Below are 25075 nucleotides of genomic sequence, written 5' to 3'. Positions count from 1 at the left end.
TATGAGTTGATTTTATTATTAATTATTATTAACTAGGTTACTTTTTTTTTTCAGTGTGGAAAATTGTGTGCTATTTTACCGGTTGAATGACATAATACCCCCTACCTCCCCCAATGTCCATCACTAAGTCCAATAACTTTGTCAAGTGTCCGTCACGCAACATGGTGGTGCCTACCCCTGTCCCATTGTTCAGGGGGACAAGGGGTCCAGGGCAGCCTGGGGAGATAGTGGGGAGCCTGGCGCTGGCAGCAGCAAGTGACCTGGTCCCAACCCGCTCTGCTCCACCCCACCAGCTCCCAGCGTTGCTCGGGGCAGGGGTTTGGGGGGAAGGAGTGGAGTGGGGTGGGGGGGAAGGGGTGGAGTGAGGCATGCAGGGGCTGGGTTGCTCGCTGGTGCCAGGCCCTACGCTAAGCCCCCAAGCTGCCCTGGAACCTGTGTCTCCCTAAAGCACAAGGCCTCGCAAAGTGCAGGGTCCAGGGTGGTTGACCCAATCCGTCCTATGGATGGGACAGCTCTGCTTGGGCACCACCAAAAATTATACACACCTGCCGCCCCTGGTTGGCTAGGGGGTGGGATTCCAGGGTGGTGGTTAGGGGCAGGGGTCTCTGGAGGGGGCGGTCAGGAAGCAGAGATGTTGGATAGGCGTGGGAGTCCCAGGGGCCTGTCAGGGGGTGGGAGGTGGCTAGGGGGCAGGGCCTTCCCTACCTGGCCCTCCATATAATTTTGCAACCCCGATGTGGCCCTCGGGCCAAAAAGTTTGCCCATCCCTGCCCTAATGTCTCAAAAAAAATTGGCTTTGTGTTTTAATTTAAATTTAATCGCGTGATACACTATCTAGAAAGCCCACATTTGCTCGCAGCATGCGTCCCCACTACCGCGGCGCCGCATTACCGTTGGTCCTCCCCTCCCTCTCTGACTGCTATTCTAGAAAATTCTTTGACCTATATAAATGGCCGCATCAGGCGTGCCCAGTGCAGTGTCTACACTGTTTGTCATCTTTGTCGCGTGTACTCTACTGAAACAGCATAACAAGCCCGTGGCTTTATGTTTTAATTCAATCGTATTGTACTCCCTTTTAATTTTAGAATATGGATCAGTTCATTGTTAAGAAAAGGAGCAGACAAACTGAATTATAATGAATGTGCTGATAGTAGTGCAAATACCTCAGACTCCTCGGTTAAGAACTTACATGAAGATAATGCTGCCACCAGTTCCAGCCTGTGCAATAAACTGAGTAATGACCAACAGAAACAGACTTTGTCTCTTAGTTCAGGTCAGCGTAGTTCCTATTCAAAGCCATCAAACATTCCATCTGATGACCCGGTCTGTGATATTCCAAAAAATAGATTTAACCACCAGTCTCGATTATCTAGAGGTCCTTATCAGCCTACATTGAGCTTGTTTCCTAGAAGTAAAATAGGGAATAAACAAAGAAGTTTTCAGTCCGATTGGTATGAAAAGTATAGATGGTTAGAATATAGCTCATCAAAGGACGCAGCATTTTGCTTTTACTGCCGTTTCTTCTCCTCTAATGATGCAGCAAACAAAGGTCACACTGATCCAGCATTAATTGATAAGGGATTAAAAAACTGGCATAGGGCTAACGAATGTTTTAAAAACCACCAACTGTCAAAATCTCATGTGTTGAGCTGATTTTCATGGTCAAGTTTTAATGAAGGGACACGTATTGATGTACTGTTGGATGAGGGCAAGCAGGCTTATCTGTCTAAACAAGAAGAACGGTGCCATAACCGAAGTGTAATGGAGCGACCGATTGACATTGTTCTGTGTTTGGCAAAAGGTGGGAGACCATTCAGGGGTCACAATGAAAAAGCTGACAGTTTTGAGAAAGGTTTATTTCTAAATCTTGTCAATATGGTCCAAAAATATGATCCCATAATAGCAAAGCATGTGCAACAATCTCCTCGAAATGCTACCTGAGTAATCGCATCCAAAATGATTTGACACAAAATGACACAATATTGCGCAACAAAAGATTGTGTCTTCGGTAAATGGAAAAATGGTCTCAATAATTGCCGACGACACTACTGACTGTGGACACCATGAACAGATGTCCATTGTGGTGCGGTATTTTGACAATGAAAAACATAGTCCAGTTGAACATTTTGTGTCTGTTCAGAGACTATTAACAATTGATGCTCAGTCTATTTTTGACCAGTTAAATGATGTCCTTGGCATTCTTAACACTGACCGGTCATCAGTGATGTCTGTCTGTTTTGATGGCACATCTACTATGTCTGGATGTACTGCGGGAGTCCAAATGAAATGTAAAGAAACAGTGAAATACTCTATGTACACTGCTATGCACAGTGCCTGTAGATGTATGCACTTCAAGTAAACAAAACAGAACCGTCTTTGATGTTTTTGGTGTTATTCAGACTCTTTATGCCTTCATGGAGGGGAGTCCTGTGCAACATGCAGTAATGGAGAAGATTTCACAAGACGTAGGATCCCAGTTAAAGACTGTCAAACACAAGATGGGCATGCAGAGCAGAAGCAGTGGCTGCTGTAAAACAAAACTACTCCATCATTTTACAAGCTTTACAAGAGATTATCGAAACAACTCGCTTTGCTAATGCTAAAATAAAAGCCAGGGGCCTTATCCATGAACTAAATTCATTCAAGTTCATCTTTGCCCTTCACATGATGCACCCTATTCTCCAGATGGTGGTAAAAGTGAGTAAGGCTCTTCAAGCTCCAGATCTCAACTTACTTACTGCAATGACAGGGGTGAAAAGCTTGCATAACTCTTTGGCTGCGATGTGAAGTGGCCCAGAATATTTTCAATGACAGTGTGAAAATGTGTGTAGAGAATGATATATCGATTGCACCAGTTAAGAAGAGAAAAATGTCCACTCGTATTGTTGATGTGTTTGAGTCCCAGCATCACTTTGATACAAAAGAGGAGCAGGAGAGAATAACTTCATTTTACCCACTCCTAGACTCAATGATTACCGGCATTGACCAGCAATTTGAACAGGACACTTGTAAAATTGTGACTGCAATGGGAAAACTGCTGAGCTTAGACATTGGGCAGGGACGATATGAGAATCATTGCCAACAAATTTAAAGTGTCCTTGGATGAGTTGGAAGCTGAAGTCGGATTGCTTCGGGGTTATGATGGATCTGTTCCTAAAGGTAGCACTACGAACACCACCAGAGAGTGGCTTGATTGGCTAAAGGAATCGGATCGGTCTTCCATGTTCCAGGCCTTTTACAAATCTATTCAGTGCTTTGCAGTCTTACCTGTTACAAGCTGTTCGTGTGAAAGAGCCTTTTTGAAACTAGCACATGTAAAAAAACAAACTAAGTAGTACAATGTCCCAACAGCGCCTCGACTCACTCATGATTTTGTACATTGAACAAGAATTGGCTTCATCAGTTAATTACAATGATGTGATTGAGGAATTTAAGTCCACAACACCTGGTGAGCGACGTCTCATTCTCTAGGACAGGAAGATGATGAAACGTTAATCTGGTCAATTTGGGTTAGCTCATTATCTGGTTAAAGATAAAGATCATGAAAATTGACTGTATCTTTGTATACGTCTGGTTATCACTACAGCAAAAATTTGGTATTTTGTGTCTCATTTTTTAAGTTTGTATTTTTTAAGTAAAGTTTAGTTGTTAATTTAAAAAAAATAAGTTTAGTTAAGCTTTAGTTTCTTTAGTTTGTTTGCTGAATAAAAATAATGTTCCTTATGACTGAGTATTCAATAAATGTTCACCTTTTAAAAAAAATAAAATTCCCTGGGTGCACACCCTAATGAAATGTGCTGCGCATGCCTATGCACCCCAGCCTGGGGAACTGAGGGGACACAGCTGTTCAACAGTCCAGACTGCACTGTGGTTAATGTCACAGACACTCGATTTCTAAGAGGCTCCTAAAACACAGAGAAAGTAAATCCATGTCCCAGAAATCGAAGACTCCAGATTGAGGGCAAGTCACCCTGGCACTGCTTCTTGCTCAGAGAGGTCCAGAGACAAAGAGAGAGTCCTGGGGAAGCTGGGAACAGTAAGCATGGGCTGGTGAGGTTCGGTGGAGAAAGGGAACAGGAAGAGCAGGTATATTACTAAATGAAGGATCTCAACAGTACTAGATGTCAGGATAACACATATTGCAGCCCATTGGAAAACATAATCCCAAATAGATATATAAAATGATGGAGTCTAAATTAATTGTTTCCACTCAAGAGAGGGATCTCGGAGTCACTGTGGATAGTTCTCTGAAAACATCCACTCAAGGTGCAGAGGCAGTCAAAAAGCGAACAGAATGTTGGGAATCACTGAGAAAGAGATAGATAATAAGACAGAAAATATCATATTGCCTCTATATAAATCCATGGTACGCCCACATCTTGAATAGTGCGTGCAGATGTGGTCGCCCCATTTAAAAAAAAAGATACATTGGAATTGGAAACGGTCCAGAAAAGGGCAAAAAAATTATTAGGGGTATGGAACAGCTTCCGTATGAGGAGAGATTAAAAAGACTGGGAATTTTCAGCTTGGAAAAGAGACGAAGGGGGAAATGAGAGAGGTCTATAAAATCATAACTGCTGTGGAGAAAGTAAATAAGGAAGTGTTATTTACTCCTTCTCATAACACAAGGAGTAGGAATCATCCAATGAAATTAATAGGCAGCAGGTTTAAAACAAACAAAAGGAAATATTTCTTCACACAACGCACAGTCAACCTGTGGAATGGGCAACGGGATGGATCACTTAATGATTACCTGTACTTTTCATTCCCTCTGGGGCACTTGCCATTGGCCACAGTCAGAAGACAGGATACTGGGCTAGATGGACCTTTGGTCTGACCCAGTGTGGCTGTTTTTATGTACTAGGGAATCTAATGAGTCCAGCGTAATGGGAGGGAGTAGGAAAATCCCTGGGTGTGGAGAACACTGGGAAATTAGAAGCTATAATTCGGGAGCAGCAGACTCTAATTAGTCTGGTAAAGCAGAATGTGAAAAATAAGAATCGGGGTTATGTGACTGTGGCAATGAGGAACTCAAAAATCCAAGGAGCCTGCAGAGAAGAGAGATTGTGGCTATTTCAAATGGTGATGGGGGAGCAAGACTCTCCAGGTCTCTGGAAGTTTTACTACCAACCTAAGCCATTTTCACACACTGTGGTGCAATCCAGTGCAGTGAGGAGTTGTGTCATCTGTAATCCTGGGTGAGAGTCAATGTTCTGCTGCTGGAGCTCCCTCTTAGGCAGATTTATATTAAAACACAGGGTGCCCTGGCACAGGGCCCCCAATGACAGGAGGCCGCAGGGCCGGGCAGCTGTGGGGTCAGAAGCTTGGTCCTGCCGGTTCCTGGGGCTCCTGCTGCAGGCGCCGCACCAACCGACAGCCAAGCTCCACGCTCCCCACCTCATCCCTGGGGCATACTGTGTTCCTGCCCCTCCCCACCGCTTCCCCCTCTGCCAAAAAGCTGTTTGCCGGAGCTCAGGTCACTCTGGGAGGGAGGGGGAGAACTGGGACTGCAGCATGCTTGGGGAAGGAGGCGAATAAGAAGTGGGGGCAGGGCCTTGTGGAAGGGGGTGGAATCAGGGCAGAGCCCCTGCACTCCCCTATCACATACCCCCCACCCTCAGCCCCTGCTGTGAGCCACTCAGGGCAGGGGGCCGGGAGCACCCCCATGACCCCAGCCCATACACCCCTGCCCTGACTCCTGAACCCCCACACACACCCAGCCCTCCCACACCCCATGCCCTGACTCCTGCAGCCCCCCCCCGTAATGAAGTGGGAATGTTCTTAATGGTTTCTCTGAATACTGTGTGGGTGCCTCAGTTTCCCCAATGCATTTCTTAAGTGTCTAGGTGGTGGGATAAGGGTGTGTGATTGTTGCAGAGCTCTGGAGGGGCAGGGGTGTGTGGGGGTCTGCACAGAGAATGGCCGACACACTGTCTCCTGGCAACTGATGGCCTGGGCCCCTCCTCCGCAAGATGCTAACTAAAGGTGTTGGAGAACAAAGATCAGGTGGTCTCCCGGCCCAGGAAAGAGAAAAAGGCAAGAGGAGGGGCTGCAGGGGGTTTCAGTTGGGAGCTGGCTGGGGAAATGGAGGGAGGCCCAGATGGAATTCTGGCCTCTCTGCCCCCCAAGATGGACCCAATTGAGGGGTCCTGTTCTCTGTACCTACAAGCTCTGTTTTAGACCATGTTCCTATCACCTAATAAACCTTCTGGTTTACTGACTCACTGAGAGTCACGGTGAATGAAAGGAAGTGAGGGTGCAGGGCTCTGACTCCCTCACACTCCGTGACAACTGGTGGCAGTGGTGGGATGTACTGCACCCCGTGGATGGCGCTTCCTGAAGTAAGTGACTGGGGAGCAGTAAAACGAAGGGGGGTTAACGAGGACCAAGCATGCTGAAGGCTCCTAGAGGGGTGGTTTCAGGGGGCGAAGGAGCTACACTTAACCCCTGGGAGTGTCTGACTAGCGAGAAGGGTCCCCCTGGGGACTGTGACAAGCAATCTCGGGGTGAAGGAGTTTGCAGCTCAACCCTGGGAGAGAGGTGGTGACCTGGAGAAGGGCTGGCACACTAGGGGTTGTTCCTAGAAACCATGTGGAGCTGAGAGCACACAGGCCGGTGAGTCCAGAACAACTTGGGAACAGTGGAGTGATGCCCTATCACCATCTCCTTAAGAAGGACATTGTAAACCTGTGCAAAAAGAGTGTGTTACACATTGGAAAATTCACCAAAGCACAGTTAATCGGGCAGCTGGAAGATGATGACCGCTCTAAGGAGCAGATTCCTGACCCAAATGGGGCTACAAGAGGATCTGGGAGCAGCTGGAGTGGAAGCCAGGCATCCCCAAAACTCCTGTCCCCAACCAAATGGGAGTCTTCACGATCGGGTTCCCCATCAGGGGATCAGAGACAGATGGGATTGGAGCTGAGTCCGAGAGAGCAAGAGGACCGTGAGAGACAGCGAGAGCCTGAGAAAAAGCTGCAGGAGACGCAGCAGCAGCATGGACTGGTGGTGGTGGAGCGGAGAGGCATAGGGGACTTCCCAGGGGTGAGTGGGGATAGACCCCAGGGTGCCAGTTCTGCAGGAAACCTCGATACTAAATTGCTGCCCCTGGTTAAGGAGGGGGGATGTGTGGATTCCCACCACACTGCCTTTGAGCAGGCTGGTGATTTGAACCAGGGGGATCCTGCAGAAAAGCCCAGTGTCTAGCTCTCTTGCTGGGTCCCAAGACCATAGACGCCAGCAGCCAGATGGGTGGGGTGGTGGTCAGGCTTCCACTTCTGACCCCAACCTATGTGTCTGTGTGGAGTCTCCTGGGCTCAGGACCCTCGGGACCCCCAGTGGGAACAGCAGGTGATGGTCAATGGGGAGACATTCCTGGAGTGGTGAGATCCTGGGACAGAGAGAACTGTTGTCAGGCCTAGGGTGGTGCACCCCACCAGATGCTGAGGCGCTGTGTGACCTGCGTGAAGGTCCCAGGGATGAAGCCCCTCACCCTGCCTATGGCCCAGATCCCTGTGCAGACCAAGAAGGGGTTGGGCTGGCTGGTCGTTGGGGTTCTCCAGGATATCGGCTGTGAGGACTGTTGGGGGGTGACTGTCTCTTTGGGGCAGGATCCAGGCCCTGCTCCTGTAACGGCCGAGGATTTGAATTTGGACACCAGGGGATCCACTGCACCAGGCAGCAGCTGCTGCAGAACTTTTACTGGCCCGGAGTCTGTGACACAGTCCAGCAGTGCTGCAGGTTCCCAGCCAGAGGGTGGGGATGGCAGAGGTGATGTATCTGGGCCACAAGGTGGGGAGTGGCTGCTCAAGCCCAGATCTGGCCAAGGTGAAGATGATCAGAGATTGGCCCGTTCCCCAGACCAAGAAACAAGTCCAGGCCATTATCAGGATGGCAGGATACTACCAGGGGTTTGTACCCCACTCTAGCTCCCTAGCTGTCCCCATCACTGAGCTATGTAAGAAGGGGAAGCCAGACGTGGTGGTCTGGACCGAGCAGTTCCAGAGGGCTCTCTGTGCGCTGAAGGAGGCTCTAATCCAGGGCCCGGTAAATCTGGTAAACCAGGACGTTGCCAAGCCCTTAAAGTGTTTGCTGACACCTCAGATGCAGCGCTGGGCGCGGTGCTGATGCAGGCCAATACTAAGGGAGAGACACACCCCATCGGGTACCTGAGCAAGAAGCTGCTGCCCCGGGAGTAGAATTGTCCGGCCATAGAGAAGAAATGCCTGGCCATGGTGCAGGACCTTAAAAAGCTGCAGCCATATCTATTTGGGCGACACTTTGCGGTGTATACTGACCCCTCTGCCCCAATGTGGCTGCATCAAATGAAAGGGGCTGATGCCAAGCTGCTGGTGACAGAGTCACCTGGTCAGAGGGTGGCCAATGTCTAGATGAGGGCACTTAACCAGGAGAACCCGAATCAAAGCCCCCCCAGACTGGAGCGCTGGGAGAAGACCCGATCCCAGTTTGAACCCCAGGGGTTGTGGGGTGGCAAAAGGGCACGGGCCGCATAAACATTCCCACCTGCAGCCTGCAAGTGCCATCAAGCACACCCAACATGGGCGTGAAACTGGAAGTGCCTGGTATAACTCCCACCAAGGAATGGGGGAGATGCTGGGGCATCCATGGGAATGTTGGTGGGTTCGAACTGCCCCAGGTCACCGGCTAAAGTGACCCCGCTCAGTTTGGTCTCGAAGGGGGGAGAGGTGATGAAGTGGGAATGTTCTTAATGGTTTCTCTGAAGACTGTGTGGGTGCCTCAGTTTCCCCTATGCCTTTCTTAAGTGCATAGGTGGTGGGATAACGGCGTGTGATTGTTGCAGAGCCCTGGAGGGGCAGGGGTCTGCACAGAGAATGGCTGATACCCTGTCTCTTGGCAAATGATGGCCTGGGCCCCTCCTCCGCAAGGTGCTAACTAAAGGTGTTGGAGAACAAAGATCTGGTGGTCTCCTGGCCCAGGAAAGAGAGAAAGGCAAGAGGAGGGGCTGAAGGGGGTTTCAGTTTGGAGCTGGCTGGGGAAATGGAGGGAGGCCCAGATGGAACTCTGGCCTCCTTGCCCCCCAAGATGGACCCAATTTAGGGGTCCTGTTCTCTGTACCTACAAGCTCTGTTTTAGACCATGTTCCTGTCACCTAATAAACCTTCTGGTTTACTGGCTGGCTGAGAGTCACGGTGAATCGCAGTAAGTGGGGCTGCAGGGCCCTGACTCCCCCACACTCCGTGACACCCCACACCCTCACCCCCACCCTGAGCACCAAATGGGACCTCCTGTACACCCCCCACACACATTCCTACCTGTACTCCTCGCACCAAATGGGAGCTGCCCCAGATAAGCGCTCCACACCCCAACCATCTGCCCAAACCCTGAGCCCCCTCCTGCATCCTAACACCTGGCCAGACCCTGCACCCCAACCTCCAGCCTGCTCCTGCATCCTAACTCCCTCACAGACCCTGCACCCCCAGCCCTTACTCCTTCACCCCTCTCACACACACCCCAGTCCCCTAACCTCCCTGATTCCTGCAACTCCATACCTCCTGCCCCCCACGCACCTCCAGGCCCCTCTGACTCCTGCTCCCCCGCACACACATCCCCACCTGTATCCCTCGCATCAAATAGGAGCTGCCCCAGGTAAACGCTCCACACCCCAACCCCCTGCCCCAGCCCTGAGCCCCCTCCCACACCCTAACTCCTGGCCAGACCCTGTACCCAAACCCCAGCCTGCTCCTGCACCCTAACTCCCTCCCAGACCCTGCCCCAGCCCTGAGCCCTCTCCCACACCCTAAATCCTGGCTAGACCCCGCACCACAATGTTTTTTACATTTTTTTTTCAAAGGGCTCTTGTCCAAAGCACTTTACACTAGTTAGCTAACGGTACAAATAATATTTGGAAAGATCATTAAGTGATCCGCCGAGACCCTCAGTGATTTACAAGTGCTCTGTGGAAAAATAAGTTAGACTACTATAAGTTATTACTTATAGGAGGAGGATGAAGAAAAAAATAATGAAAAATGGGGGTGGGGGGATAAGAGAGAATGTTCTTTTTCTTGGCTGGGTCCCAAGGAGGGGCCCCAAAAATGAAGCTGAGCACAGGGCCCCACTAACATTAAATCCACCACTGAGCTTCCTTCTCTGGGTACTCCCAGCCAGCATTCAAGGATGCACGGAGTGTCTGTGTGATAAGTAACCCTGGACCAGCAGCTCTGACTCCAGCAGCCTGCTCGTTACACCCCAAGCACATTCAGGTTTGGGTGGAGAAGGCTCAGTGTTTGAGAGGTCAGGGGTAGGAACCTTCTGTTGGTTATGCGGCACTTAACGCTCAGTTTTACTTGACCAAACAGGAGATATTTGACACTGTGTGATACTGCTCCTGTGCTCTGTTCCCAAAGTGTTCTGCAGTGGGGGAGGGTCTCTGGTAGTGTGTGTGTCACTGGCATATTGGGGTGATGCTGAAACAGGACAGAGTAGAGGTGGCATTGTGGGGGTGGCATAAACATTTTCTCTCTTCTTCTCCCCTTCCAAGAACCAAGGGGACAGGAATCCTTACCCAGAGAGGTCACATTCTCATGGTTCTCCTGCATGACATCCCAGTAGAGAGCTCTCTGAGTGGGGTCCAGCAGAGCCCACTCTTCCCTGGTGAAATACATAGCCACCTCCTCGAAGGTCACCGGCCCCTGAAAGTGCAAGAGTCCAACACTCAGTACCTGCTGCCCCACTCACACACCACTATTCATGGGGGAGAGGAGCCAATCAAAGGGAAGCTCTGGGTGGATTGCAGTTAACAGAGTCCCACCCTCACCCAGCTCAGAGCATCCAGGAAACACCAGGGTGAGGGAACGAAGAGAGAGCCCCCTGTCTCTCTCAGCAGATCCATCACACACCTACTAGCCACAGACTGATACAGGAGAGGGAGGCCCTAGCAGGGTCCAGGGAGAGCTCCCTGGTAGGAAGCCCAACACCCTCCTCATTGTGAGGAGCTCGATATGAAGGGAGGGGAATCTCCCCTAAGCCTGACTGGTGGGTGCCCCCTTCATCTCTCACAGCAGCCACTGGTTAGTCGGATCGGGCTCCAGCACTATGAGTCTGGTCAGTTTTCCCAGCCCCATGTAGCTGGGTTATTTTCTGTTCCACAAAATAGAGTACATCCGAACCTCTTGGGTCTGTTCCTAGAATCTAGGCTACTTATTAAACAATTCCCAGCAGGTTTGCCACACCCTGTCCTCCTCCCTTTCTCCACCCTGTGCATTTCCTGCCCCGCTCCAACCTCCAAACCAGACTGTGCAAACCTTCCCATCTCCAGCGTATTTGCTGTCCCTCTCCTCCAGTAGGAACTCACCAGCAACCCCCCAATAATCCCTACCTGAACTGGCTCCACTGCAGCCATTTTTCTTCCCTGTGTCATGGGAGGATCGGATGAGCTGGAGCAAGACATGGACGTCATTCTGCAGCCCTGGTTGGGTGAGAAGGGCAGTTGTGGAGGTTTCAGAACAGGCTTAGTTAATTTCACATCATAATTCCCCCAGGCCCCTTCCCTGCAGACAGACATCCTAGATTCTGCCATGCTGGGAAAATGCTTGATTTCTTTATTATAGTGTAGACCTGGCCCCTCCTGTCAGGCTAAGTCCACAAAGAGATTTTTAACCTCCCTTCTCCCTCCCCAACACCCCGTAACAAAGTCTCTGAGCACAATGCTAGAAAAGAGCAGAACCAAAGGAATCACTGTGGGGGATTCCCTCGGACACTGACCCCAGGGCAGCCACACTCCAGCAGGAGGGATATGGATTCAGGAACTGGCTTTTCCCCTGTCTGATCCTTTTCTTGTTCACTGGAAAGTGATTCTCCCCAGCGATGCTGTAAGATGTGTCTGGGTGGATTAGAGAGCTGGAAATCTCTCTCCCCACTCATTTCTACCACTGCCTCTTTCAGTCTTCCCTTCCCTGTCCTCTCTCCCTGCCCCTCTAGCTGGAAAAGTCTCATTCCTGGGTTCTTTGCTCTCCCCTGGCTGGATTTTCTCCTGGCAATTGCTAATGGGAGGAGAAATGAGAACCCCGCCCCCCCCAAAACCCCAAACCTCCAGAAACCACCAACCTGACTAGGGTACCTCCTGCCCGGTCACCCAGAGGCCTCCCCCTAACCCGCAATGCCCCTTCAGCTCCAGCTCAATCTCCCCACACAGGCATGCACCCCCCCCCCCTCCGCAACAGTGTTACCTTACAGTGTCTGCTAAGTGGATAGAAAGTTATCACTGCCCCCTGCTGGCCAGTCACACAGGCAGAGGGAGCCCTGGGGGATGCTTCTTTATCAGGAGAATGGAAGGCATGGAGAGCCAAAATAGGTAAGAAATGTCCATGCCCTGTCGCTAGCAAATAATGGCCACCATGGATCCACCCCAGAGGTAACTACATCTTAGCACTGCGGGAAGCAACCCCGCACACTGACCATTTATCATGGACTTTGGGATACTTCTGGACCCAGGCTGCACTCAGCATGATCTCCTCATCCTGTACCAATTGGAGAAAATAAAAGGGTCCAGCCAACTCTCCTGTAACCAGCTGGGAACCACTAATCCCCCAAACAGGGGGTGGCCTCTGGCTTTGATGTGTATTAAATACGTATAGAGAGGAAAGTGGAGAATCAGAGGGATTTTATATCAGTTGTTGATATGAGGTAAAATCTGAGTGTATTTCACATCAATATTTGATAACTGAATAGAGAGAAAATGGGCAACATTTGCAAACATTTTATATCCATGTTCAGGAATCTGAGAAAAGGTGTAAATCTGAGATTTTCCCCTGTCTCTCTAATTATAAAATACTAAGAAAATCTCAGGCCATATTCAATTAGAAATAGACAGTTAGAGAAAAAGTGGGGATTAGGATATTTTTTATATCAATCTTTGACATTTGCAAAGAATACGTGTCAGAAACTACACAACTGATAGCATGAGAGAAAAACACCAAGATCTGAGGGGGGTTTATATTGCTATTAAATAACTAGAGGGAAAAGGGGGACTGTTTGGACAGTCATATAAAATCCAGTCAATACATATACAGAAAGTGATGATTCCCCCCTCTGCCACCATTCACATGGGCAGCAGGGAGCCCTTTGAGGAGCTGATTTAAGAGGGCAAGGGAGAGGGAGCTGGAAGGCTTCCTGGGTGAGGGAAGGGGCCAACGGTGGGGGATGGGTGGGTGACTGGCAACTGAGGGCTGGGGGCAACTGTGTTGGCAGTTAGGGGGCAACAAGTGGGATTGGGAAACCGAGGTCTGGGCAGTCCCCATGGGGGTCACATGTTCCTCCCTTCCTGGCCCTGGCAGAGAACCAGGATCCCATCCCATCCCCAATCCAGGGGTAGCCATGTTTTGGGGAATGACTCAGGGCAACAATTTCCCATCTAAACAAGGACAAATCACTGCAAATAAAATGGGTGGGAAAATCCCCCACATCGGAGAGATTTTAAATGGACATTTGAGAATTAGGGAGAGAACAGGGGGAAATCGGGGGAGAGGAGAGAGCATATCATTTGAAAGGAAAGGGGGAGTCTCCCCGGATTTTATAGCCACGTGTGAGATACTGAGAGAGAAAAGGGGAAGAACTAGAGAGAATTTGTATCTGTGGGTGAGAGGCAAGTGACACAAACAGGGACAAGATCAGGGCTGCTCTAGGATTTTTGCCGCCCAAAGCAAAAACAATTTTGGCAGCCCCCGCCCTGTTCTTTAATTACCCCACCCCCGGCCCCCCCTCAACTCTGCCCCTTCCCCAAATCCCCAGCCCTGCCTCCTCCCCCCAGGCTCTCAAGCCTAGGAGGGAGGGAGGGGGAGAAGTGGCGCCGCGGCCACTCGGAGTCTCCCCCTCCCTCTCAGGTTTGAGAGCCTGGGAGGGAGGGGGAGACTCCGAGTGGCCGCCGCGCGGGCGCCGCTCCTTCCCCTCCCTCCCAGGCTCTCAAGTCTGGGAGGGAGGGGGAGCAGCAGCGCGGCTACTCGGGATCTCCCCCTCCCTCCCAGGCTTGAGAGCCTGGGAGGGCCAGTAGCAGCGCAAAAATCAGCTGTTTCGGGCACCGTGGCAGCAGCAGCGGAGGTGAGCTAGGGCGGCTGGGGCACATTTTTAGGGGCAGCATTCTAGCGCCGGCCATGCCGCCCCAAGCACCAGCTTGTTTTGCTGGTGCCTAGAGCCGGTCCAGGACAAGATCCTATTAACCCCCCGCCTGCCACTTCTCCCCCGGGGATTTCCTGGCTGCAGAGACAATTCAACCCTCCCCCCCCAACCCCGCGTCCTATTGACCTTCCCCGCCCCCAACTCCGGCTTCTCCCCGCCTGCCCAACACTCCCCCTCCCCCCGCCGGCCCCCAGTCTCTGCCCCCCCCAATCCCAGCGGGGCCGGGGGCAGATCCTGCTGCAGCTCCACGGGGGCTGAGGCAGCTCCGAGACTTCTCCCAGGTTCCCGGGGCGGAGAGTCACTTTCCTGCCCGGCCCCAGCGTCCCCCCGGGGTCTCTCACTCACCGGGGGGCTCCGGCCCGGGACTGCTGCGGGCAGACCCGGTGGCTGCCCAGGGGGCGGGTCCCAACTGGAGGAAGACCCCCCTGGGCACGGAGGCAGCAGCGATAGTGACGTTGGGCAGTGGTGAGGACGAACGGGGCTCGCACTAAGCATGCGCAGTAACAGCTACTGAAACCTTCCCTTCCGTGAGCTGAATAGAGCGGAAACGGCCGCGGGACAGGCTGGGAGATGTAGTTTCTGACTCTCCCTGGAACGGAAGTGACGTTGGTGGGGGGGAGGACGAGCCGGGCTGCGAACAGTCGCGGGGTGCTGCGGCTCTGCCTGGCTCGTGCGGTGGTGTGGGGGCCTCTCCCGGGTCGGAGAAGAGTTTTGTGTCTCCTGGCTCTGGGCATGCGCAGATGCAGCGCTCATCTGGCTCTGCGGGGCCGGGCGGAGCAGGCGGGTTTGTGCCGGGGAGATTTTCATTAACCCCTCCGTGCCCGGCCCGCGCCCTGCTCCCGCGGGAGCCGCCCTGGGGCTGCCCCGGGCTCTGCCTGCCCCGCTGCGGAGCTGCAGCCTCCAGGTACCGGAGCGAGCCCCGGGGACTGTGCTGGGCCGGGCGGTGACTCTGCCGCAGTGTCCGTGGGGGGAACCCGGTATCTCGCAGCGCCCGCGGGGGACTCGGGGCTGCTGTCCCTGCAGGAGCCCAACGCCCCCGGGCCCGGCCAGGCTCTGCCCTGGGGCACCATGGGGGGTACCGGTCCCCACTGGGGTCCCTGTGTGGGGCCGGGGGGGGGGGAGACCTGGGAAAGGGGCGGATGGAAAATGTCTGTGCAGCCCGGACATGGCCGGGGGAGGAGAAGAGCAGGTGACCCCCGAGGAGCGTGGAGAGAAAGGGGAGGTGAGATCCCCTCGGATTTACCACTGCCCCCTCCCGTGGGGATCCCCCATCCTCTCCAGCCCTGCCCCCTTTCTCCCTAGAGAGCAACGAGCAACATCCAGGGTGACACCCCCTTTCCCTCAAATCCCTGAGAAGGTCTCTGATCTCCTCCCCCGGTTGTGTCCCATTTTCTCTCCACTTCGCCAATGTCCAGTTCAAATCTCAAGTTTGGGGTGTTTCCCCTCCATTTTTACCTGCAGTGATTTCATAGAATCAAAGAATATCAGGGTTGGAAGGGACCTCAAGAGGTCATCTAGTCCAACCCCCTGCTCAAAGCAGGACCAATTCCCAACTAAATCATCCCAGCCAGGGCTTTGTCAAGCCGGGCCTTAAAAACCTCCAAGGAAGGAGACTCCACCACCTCCCTAGGTAATCCATTCCAGTGCTTCACCACCCTCCTAGTGAAATAGTGTTTCCTAATATCCAACCTGGATCTCCCCCACTGCAACTTGAGACCATTGCTTCTTGTTCAGTCATCTGCCACCACTGAGAACAGCCGAGCTCCATCCTCTTTGGAACCCCCCTTCAGGTAGTTGAAGGCTGCTATCCAATCCCCCCTCACTCTTCTCTTCTGTAGACTAAATAAGCCCAGTTCCCTCAGCCTCTCCTCATAGGTCATGTGCTCCAGCCCCCCCACCCCCCAAACATTTTTGTTTCCTTCCTTTGGACTCTCCAATTTGTCCATATCCATTCTGTAGTGTGGGGCCCAAAACTGGACACAATACTCCAAGTGTGGCCTCACCAGTGCCGAATAGAGGAGAATAATCACTCCCTGAATCTGCTGGCAGTGCACCTACTAATGCAGCACAATATGCCGTTGGCTTTCTTGGCAACAAGGGCACACTGCTGACTCATATCCAGCTTCTCGTCCACTGTCATCCCTAGGTCCTTTTCTGCAGAACTGCTACCTAGCCATTCAGTCCCTAGTCTGTAGCAGTGCATGGGATTCTTCCGTCCTAAGTGTAGAACTCTGCACTTGTCCTTGTTGAACCCCATCAGGTTTTTTTTGGCCCAATCCTCTAATTTGTCTAGGTCCCTCTGTATCCGATCCCTACCCTCTAGTGTATCTACCACTCCTCCCAGTTTAGTGTCATCTGCAAACTTGCTGAGAGTGCAGTCCACACCATCCTCCAGATCATTAATAAAGATATTAAACAAAACCGGCCCCAGGACTGACCCTTGGGGCACTCCGCTTGAAACCGGCTGCCAACTAGACATGGAGCCATTGATCAGTACCCGTTGAGCCCGACGATCTAGCCAGCTTTCTATCCACCTTACAGTCCATTCATCCAGCCCATACTTCTTTAACTTGGCGGCAAGAATACTGTGGGAGACGGTATCAAAAGCTTTGCTAAAGTCAAGGAATAATACATCCACTGCTTTCCCCTCATCCACAGAGCCAGTTATCTCATCATAGAAGGCAATTAGGTTAGTCAGGCACGACTTCCCCTTGGTGAATCCATGCTGACTGTTCCTGATCACTTTCCTCTCCTCTAAGTGTTTCAGAATTGATTCCTTGAGGACCTGCTTCATGATTTTTCCAGGGACTGAGGTGAGGCTGACTGGCCTGTAGTTCCCCGGATCTTCCTCCTTACCTTTTTTAAAGATGGGCACTACATTAGCCTTTTTCCAGTCATCTGGGACCTCCCCCGATCACCATGAGTTTTCAAAAATAATGGCTAATGGCTCTGCAATCTCATCCGCCAACTCCTTTAGCACCCTCGGATGCAACGCATCCGGCCCCATGGACTTGTGCACGTCCAGTTTTTCTAAATAGTCCCAAACCACTTCTTTCTCCACAGAGGGCTGGTCACCTCCTCCCCATATTGTGCTGCCCAGTGCAGCAGACTGAGAGCTGACCTTGTTTGTGAAGACAGAGGCAAAAAAAGCATTGAGTACATTAGCTTTTTCCACATCCTCGGTCACTAGGTCGCCTCCCTCATTCAGTAAGAGGCCCACACTTTCCTTGACTTTCTTCTTGTTGCTAACATACCTGAAGAAACCCTTCTTGTTACTCTTAACATCTCTTGCTAGCTGCAACTCCAAGTGTGATTTGGCCTTCCTGATTTCACTCCTGCATGCCTGAGCAATATTTTTATACTCCTCCCTGGTCATTTGTCCAATCTTCCACTTCTTGTAAGCTTCTTTTTTGCGTTTAAGATCAGCAAGGATTTCACTGTTTAGCCAAGCTGGTCACCTGCCATATTTACTATTCTTTCTACACATCGGGATGGTTTGTTCCTGCAACCGCAATAAGGATTCTTTAAAATACAGCCAGCTCTCCTGGACCCCTTTGCCCTTCATGTTATTCTCCCAGGGGATCCTGCCCATCTGTTCCCTGAGGGAGTCAAAGTCTGCTTTTCTGAAGTCCAGGGTCCGTATTCTGCTCCTCGTTTCTTCTTTGTGTCAGGAAGGTCCTTGTCCTTGTTTAGGTGGGAAATCGTTCCCCTGAGTGATTTCTGAATTGGGAAGAGGGTTAATGGGCAAAGGCTGGCAGAGCCCTGAGACAGGGACACCTCTGGGCTGGGGGGGGCACTCTCTGCTGCCAACAGGGCATGGAAAGGCCGAGGAAGGGAAGGGAGGAGCAAGCGTCCCCCATAGAGACAGTCGAGCCCCAGGTTTCCCAGTCCCAGCTACTTCCCCCTCCCCCACCTTGCCCAACTCAGCAACCCTCCCCCCCCCCGCCATCACCTGCTAGTCACATTTCCAGACCCCCTTGCCAGCCCCTCCCCACATCCAGTTACCTTCTGACTCCAGCCCCACTCCTTTCCCCTGTGAAAACCACATTACCCAGGGCTCCCTGCTGGCCATTTAAATGTGAGAGAAGAAGAATCCACCCCATTCTGTTGTTGATTGAATATCGCTGTATAATCCCCTCAAATTTCCCCTCTTTTTCTCTTGAACTGTTGAATGGTGACATAAAATCTCCACAGATGTTGGTGCTTCTCTCTTACGTTGGCAAATATTTAGTTTGTGCCCCATTTTCTCCTCCATTCTGAAATACTGATATCCAATTCTTGAAAATCTTTCTGCTTTTCTCTCCAGGTGTCTGACTGAGATCAGGTCTCTTATCGTACTGAGCATGGCTCAGGCCTTGCCTGAGATCAGGTCCCCGGGTGTGCCTGGCACTGCACAAACCCGGACTGAGTTTGGGGCAGTCTTTGTGCCAGGCACTGCACAGACCCCTACAGAGAGCAGGGACCTTGTTGTGCCGGGTGCTACAGTGACTCTGAATGAGCTGCGGGTCCCTGTTGTGCCAGGCCCTGCATCAACACAAAGTGAAATCAGGCTCCCATTGTGCCAGATGTTGCAGAGACTGGAAACAAAATCAGGGACCTTCTTGTTCCTGGAGCTGCAGAGACCCCAACTGAGATCTGCACCCCTGTTGTGCTCGGCACTGTGGAGAACCCAACTGAGGTCAGGCCCCCTGTTTTGCAGGGCTCTACACAGACACTGACCAAGATCAGGGTCCCCATTGTGACAGGTGCTGAACAGACACCAAAGGTATCTCTACACTGCCATTAAAAACCCACAGCTGGCCCATGCCAGGTGACTCAGACTCATGGGGCTCAGGGGAAGGGGCTGTTTTATTGCAGTGTTGATGTCTGGGTTTGGCTGGAGCTAGGCTATAGAACCCTGCGAGATGGGAGGGTGCCAGACCTTGGGCTGCAGCCCAAGCTGGAACATCTACACCACAATTAAACAACCCCACAGCCTGAGCCGTGTGAGCCCAAATCAGCAGGCACGGGCCAGCCACAGGTGTCTAACTGCAGTGTAGACATGTCCACAGTGACAGAGAGTCCTTGCCACAAAATGCTCAAAGGCTAAATAGGCAAATGGTGGGAGGCGACTCTCCATTTTACAGATGGGGAAACTGAAGCTCCGAGAGCTGAAGTAATTTGCTCAAGTTTGCATGGAGAATTTGGGGCAAAACTGGGAACTTAACCCAGATTGTTTGAATTCTTTCCTCTTCCCTCATCCACAAGCCCAGTGTGTGTGTGTACAGCGTTGTTTTGGTCTGAGTGTTTGCCTTGCATTGGCTTCCAAGGGAGGTTGTGGAATTTCCTTCACTGGAGGTTTTTAAGACCAGGTTAGAGATATACCAGTCTGGGAATGTCTAGGGATACTTGGTCCTGCCTCATCACAGGAGGCTTGAGTAGACTACCTCTCAAGATCCCTTCTATGCCATTGAAATAAGTCTGTTTTGTGCTGTGTCGTACTCTACGCTGAGCTGTTTTGCATGGTGTCATTTGGAAGTGTGATGCACCATGTTGTGTAGCATAGTTTTATGGTGAATTGTTTTGCCTCAGCTTGTTTGGTGCCTGTGTTCTGTTGGTTTGAGTTGAGCTCTTTCCATTGTGTGCTTTTGTCCTAGGGTGTGTTAGTTTGCATTGTGTTGCTTTCTTTTCCTTTGTATTGTCATTTTATGCTGTGGAGTGTAGTTTGTTTTTTTGTTATGTTGTGGTGGGGTTTTTTCTGCATGTTGTGTTTTTGTATGTATATATTGCATAGCATCATAGAAATGTAGGGCTGGACTGGCCCTCAAGATGTCATCAAGTCCACCTCTCTCTGCTGAGGCAGGACCAAGTTTATGTAGATTATCTCTGACAGAGGTTTGTCCTACCTGTTCTTAAAAACTTCCAGGGAAAAAGATTCCAAAGCCACCCTTGTAAGACTATTCCAGAGCTGAATTACTTTAGCTCTGGTGACACCCACACAGATTTTAGCGGTGAGCAGCTCTGGAGAGAGAGGAGACCTCAGTGAGTGGACAGCTGTGTAAATAGACTAAAGCTGGGAGGAGAAACATTGACGTGTCCAAGGTCACCCAGGCTGCCGTGACAGAGCTAGAAAAATATTCCATTTCTAGTGCCACCGTACTGCTGTTTTGGGTACTGAAGGTCTCTGCCACACTGGTGTTTTAGGCATTGGTGAAAACCCTTAGTATAGACAAAATTTACACTAGTGTACTCTGATTGGCACTGGTGCACCATGTCCCAGTTTGAAGGTTTGGGGGGGGGGGGGGGGGACGACAGTGACCTTACTAAGGCCTGGGGCTGGCTGAACAGTGCAGCTGGTAACAGAGGGGCAGCAGTGAGTGCTGGAGGTATGAGCCAGAAGCACAGCCCCACAGGACTGGACATTGACTTCTCCTGACCCAGGGGACACACCCCCAGCTGTGTGCAGGGACTGCAGCTGCACTGCCCTGCCAAGACAGCCTGTGCATCCATGGACAAACCACCTCTTCCTGCAGCCTAATACAATGGGGTCTGGGGACCTTTCCAAGCTGTGGGTGACGGAGCTCTGGAGTTACCGGGGTTTGTTCCTGGCTCTGTCACTGACCTGCTTGGTGACCTTAGGGAAGTCACAGCCCCTCTCTGTTTTCCTCTTACCCATTGTCTACTTGGATTGTGATCTCTTTGGGGCAAGATGAGGTCTCATTGGTGCTTTGTATAACAGTACTAACTTACTGCACTATTAAATTTCATCCCACGGCTACCATGCTGAAACCCATCCCATTTCTTGACTCCAGCTTTCAAGGTAGTGCAGATCTTCTTGGATGATATTCCTGTCCTCCTCCATATTGGCAATCCCTCCCAGCTTTGTGTCACACTCCCACTTTTTGTGCCAAGGTACTAAATGTTGAAGAAAATTGGTCCCAAGACTGATCTCTGAAGAACTCCACTAGTACCTCCCTCCAGCCTGACAACTGACCATTCAGTATGATCCCTTGTAGTCTCCCCTGTAACCAATTCCTTATCTACCTTTCAGTTCTCATATTAATCCCCATCTTGTCCAATTTAACGAATAGTTTCCCATGTGGAACTGTATCAAATGCCTTACTGACATCCAGATAGATTTGAGCTACTGCATTTCCTTTGTCCAAAAATCTAGTTATCTTCTCACAGAAGGAGATCGGGTTTCTCTGGCACCATCTACCTTTTGTAACACCATGTTTTATTTATTTATAGTGCTGAAGGCTGGAAGGAACTGTTAACAATAGGCTGAGAATGGCCATGTGGAGGTGGGTGCGGGGATGGGATGTTGGAGGTGTATCTGGGATTGTGTTTTGTAGGAGTCCATGTCTCTGCTCCCTGTGGCCATGGTGCATTCTGTACCAAAGCAGCATGTCAGCAGAGCAGACACACACACCATAGCTCCATCTGGAACACGCAGCATTCACTGCCAGATGGGATGGGCGATTTTTCAGGGGCTCAGCTTGATATGCCTGGCTAGGGTATATTCAGTTGGACCGGGTTCTGGGGCTCTGATAGTTTGGGATATTCCTTTTTTGCATATTCAGTTCTTTCCCTTTATTGTTTTACCCCCACCTATGCCACTCTCTTCTTAACTTGCTTTGGTTATTTCACTTCCAGTTTTTAAATGGGATCTAATAATTGCAAAACTGAATGAAAGATAAAACGAACAGAACCATTTGAATTTTGGCACACAGTCACGTAGAACTATACCTAGTGAAGGTATGCTTTAATTACCTGGTTACCTATAGCATTTTCTGGTGGGGTGGATAAAGAAATGTCAAAGAGCCAAAAGCAATTTTAGGGCAAAAGGGCTCGTCAGGTGTTTGCTCTCTAGGAAATATGTCACAGCCAGGGCTTGCAGTCTTTCAGGAGTGGTGTGCTGGATTGTATTTAGGAATCTCAAAATAAAAGGTTAAGACTGGTTCACAGTATCCAGTGAAATTTTGCAAACAATTATACAAATAGACCTTAACACTATTAAAACAACATGGTATTAATACTGATTCAAAACTGAAATTAAAATCACGAGCTAAACGCATGAGAAATGAACTGACACCTAATTTCCATTTCTTAATGCCTGAAATTTTGACACTCGCTCACACCATCTTTTTTTTAAAAGTGATGCACAGCACACAGTCAAGTTAATTAAGGAAAGCACGCCAATTATTGACTGTTTTGTGTCGCACAGTGGTTCTTAAATTTTTGTACTGGTGAGCCCTTTCACATAGCTAGCCTCAGAGTGCAACCCCCCCCCTTATAAATTAAAAACACTTCTTTATATATTTGACACCATTATAAATGCTGGAGGCAAAGCGGGGCCTGGGGTGGAGGCTGACAGCTCGTAGCCCCCCATGTAATAACCTCCTGACCCCCAGTTTGAGAACCCCTGGTGTTTGTAAGCATCTGATTAAAACTGTACCACTATAAATGGAAATGCATCAACACAGCTTAGCTCCAGTGTGTTTAAATGTGAATGAAAAGTTTATAAATTAAATACATGGCAGGATGGTAAACGGGAAAATTACACAGACATGCCTCTACCCAGTCCTGTTGATTTCTTCTCCCAACCCCTTCCCCTCCTCTCCCCCCCCCCCCCCATGAGTTCTGGCCTCTTGATCAACTCAGCTCCCAGTCCCACATCAGCTGTGCCCTCTCCCAGCCTAACCCATTTCTACTGCAGTTCTTCATCCCCCTCGTCAAGGCAGGGGGCTGGTGCTGAGTTACTGATTCTGGGAGAGAGGAGAGGCTGAGAGGGAGTTTGCTCCCCACACTCAGTAGGGCCATCTGGTAGCCTCCATGTTATCTCATCCTCCCCATGTGTCTCTGCTCATGTGTCAGAGTGTCACCTTCTGATCATAATGCCACTGGCCTCAGCAGAGCTCCAAGACAGGAGCTACCTCACGATGGGGTTACGGTACTGAGAGTAAAATACATCACAGGGAGGGTGTAATTATCCTCAAAGTAAGCATTACAGTCCAGGAAATGAAAGAATTCAAGTACTTCATTAAGGATTGGATTTTTATGAATAAATTGCAGTAAATGTTGATTTCACTGTACACACACACACACAGATGAAAAAATATGTATATATGTAAAACACAGAAATGCTTCTGGAGGAAGTCTGAGATTGATATAAGGATATTTAGACTGTATATTTTGCATGTGACATTTACAATTTGTTTTTGAACAGTTATAGGATTTGGCTCTTTGACTCTCAACATTTACTGTACTTAAATAATTGTCTGACCATCCCCATAACTTCCCACAGCTCTGAACATTGAAATTGTAAACATTAAAAAAGGGCTTAAAAATAAATATCGCTATAATCTATTGAAATGAACAGCAATCAGAATATGCTAGGGGATGGAAATTCAAGCCTAAGGCCCCCACTAAATTCTGTCCTGTAGTGACACCGGCCAATCGCCAGAGGGCTACAACTAAGGCATTTTACTGTATAAAGTTCCAGATAAGATTATACCGACATGTGCATGCTGAGCGGCTTCTGGAATTTGGTTCAAAGAATTTACATGTTTCCCTGGCCTGTTCTTAAAAGTGCTGCTATAGAAAGTGGGAGGAGCAGAAACTCACTGCAGGATCTGTAGCAGAATCTCTTAGAACAGGGGTGGCCAGCCTGAGCCTGAGAAAGAGCCAGAATTTACCAATGTACGTTGCCAAAGAGCCACAGTAATATGTCAGCCGCCCCCCATCAGCTCCCCCGTCCTGCTACCAGCGCCTCCTGGAAACCGGCAGCCCTGCTGATAAGCGCCTCCCCCTCCCTCCCCGCACCTCCCGATCAGCTGTTTTGTGGCATGTAGGAGGCTCTGGGTAGGAGAGGGGAGGAGTGAGGGCACTGCAGGCTCAGGGGAGGGGGCGAGAAGGGGTGAAGTGGGGGCAGGGCCTGCAGCAGAGCCAGGGGTTGAGTAGTGAGCACCCCCCAGCACATTGGAAAGTTGGCACCAGCCGCGAAATCGGTGCCTATACATGGAACCGCATATTAACGTCTGAAGAGCTGCACATGGCGCCAGAGCCACAGGTTGGCCACCCCGTCTTATATATTTATAGCTCATTGGAAGAAGGACCGCGATTGGTGGGTGTCTAGGGATCTAACAACACACACACATATCATAGTTCTTAATGAATTCTCGTTTTACAATTCCCATAACCCACTAATTATATCCCTGGCTCTCCCCGGGAGTCTGGGGAGGGAGTACTAGTAAACTCCTATGGCCAGTGTGGAACCTAAAACACAAGGATCTTTCAGTGGGTGACTCAACTAGGGATTTATCCAGTGAAGTGGGTGACTCAAAGTCACCCACTTCACTGGATAAATCCCTAGTTGCTGGGCTCTGCAGAGGGGTGGGGAGGTGAATTCCATCCCCCATTCCTAGGCATGGACCCTTCCCGGCCCCACAATCCTCACCCCGTTCTCAGACACTACCCTAGCCTTCCCCTGCACTTGATGCTGCCAGAGCCATCTGCCATGGGACCTAGAGGGGGCAGAGGCCCAGCTCCAGAACTGCTACCCCTGCCCACAGCCATATGCTGTGCTGGACTTGACCTGGTTTTCCAGTCTGCAGATGGGTCTAGCTGCCTGGGGACCCAGCCTGTGCACCCACCACACCCAAACTTCCTCACAGCACACATCTCTGGATGGGGAAGGACCATCTGGGGCTGGCTGCAGTCTGCCCTTGCTGCTGTGAGAGGAATGGGGTGATCCCTCATATAGGACACAAACATACTTAGGGGCAGAAGGGAAATGTAGTTTCTTCCAGGGGCTTGAAAATGTTTGGTTTAGAGTCCTGACCTCTGTCTTCCTGTTTGTCTCCTTCTGCCACTTTCAGATTTCTTGGAGAGACAAGGTGGGTGAGGTAATTTCTTTTAGGACCAATTAAAAATCCCTCTCTTT

At 50.6% G+C, this 25075-nt stretch overlaps 1 protein-coding gene and 1 pseudogene across 3 annotated transcripts in view; one reads left to right on the top strand and one right to left on the bottom strand.

Moving 5' to 3' along the window:
• Nucleotides 1-14618, bottom strand: part of LOC128822998 (zinc finger protein 883-like) — a 28196-nt pseudogene extending 13578 nt beyond the window's left edge.
• A 211-nt stretch (nt 14619-14829) lies between these two features.
• The window catches only part of LOC128823083 (zinc finger protein 239-like), a 33185-nt gene continuing 22939 nt past the window's right edge, over nt 14830-25075 (top strand). For all 3 annotated transcript variants that reach the window (XM_054005170.1, XM_054005168.1, XM_054005169.1), the window contains exon 1: nt 14830-15055. The gene's annotated coding sequence lies outside the window, so the exon portion shown is untranslated. The remainder of the gene's footprint in view (nt 15056-25075) is intronic.

The sequence above is a fragment of the Malaclemys terrapin genome, chromosome 15 (assembly GCF_027887155.1).
Source record: "Malaclemys terrapin pileata isolate rMalTer1 chromosome 15, rMalTer1.hap1, whole genome shotgun sequence".
In the NCBI taxonomy this organism is placed as follows: domain Eukaryota; kingdom Metazoa; phylum Chordata; order Testudines; family Emydidae; genus Malaclemys; species Malaclemys terrapin.
Note: the sequence above shows the minus strand (reverse complement) of the source record. Positions and strands in the feature narration are given on the sequence as shown.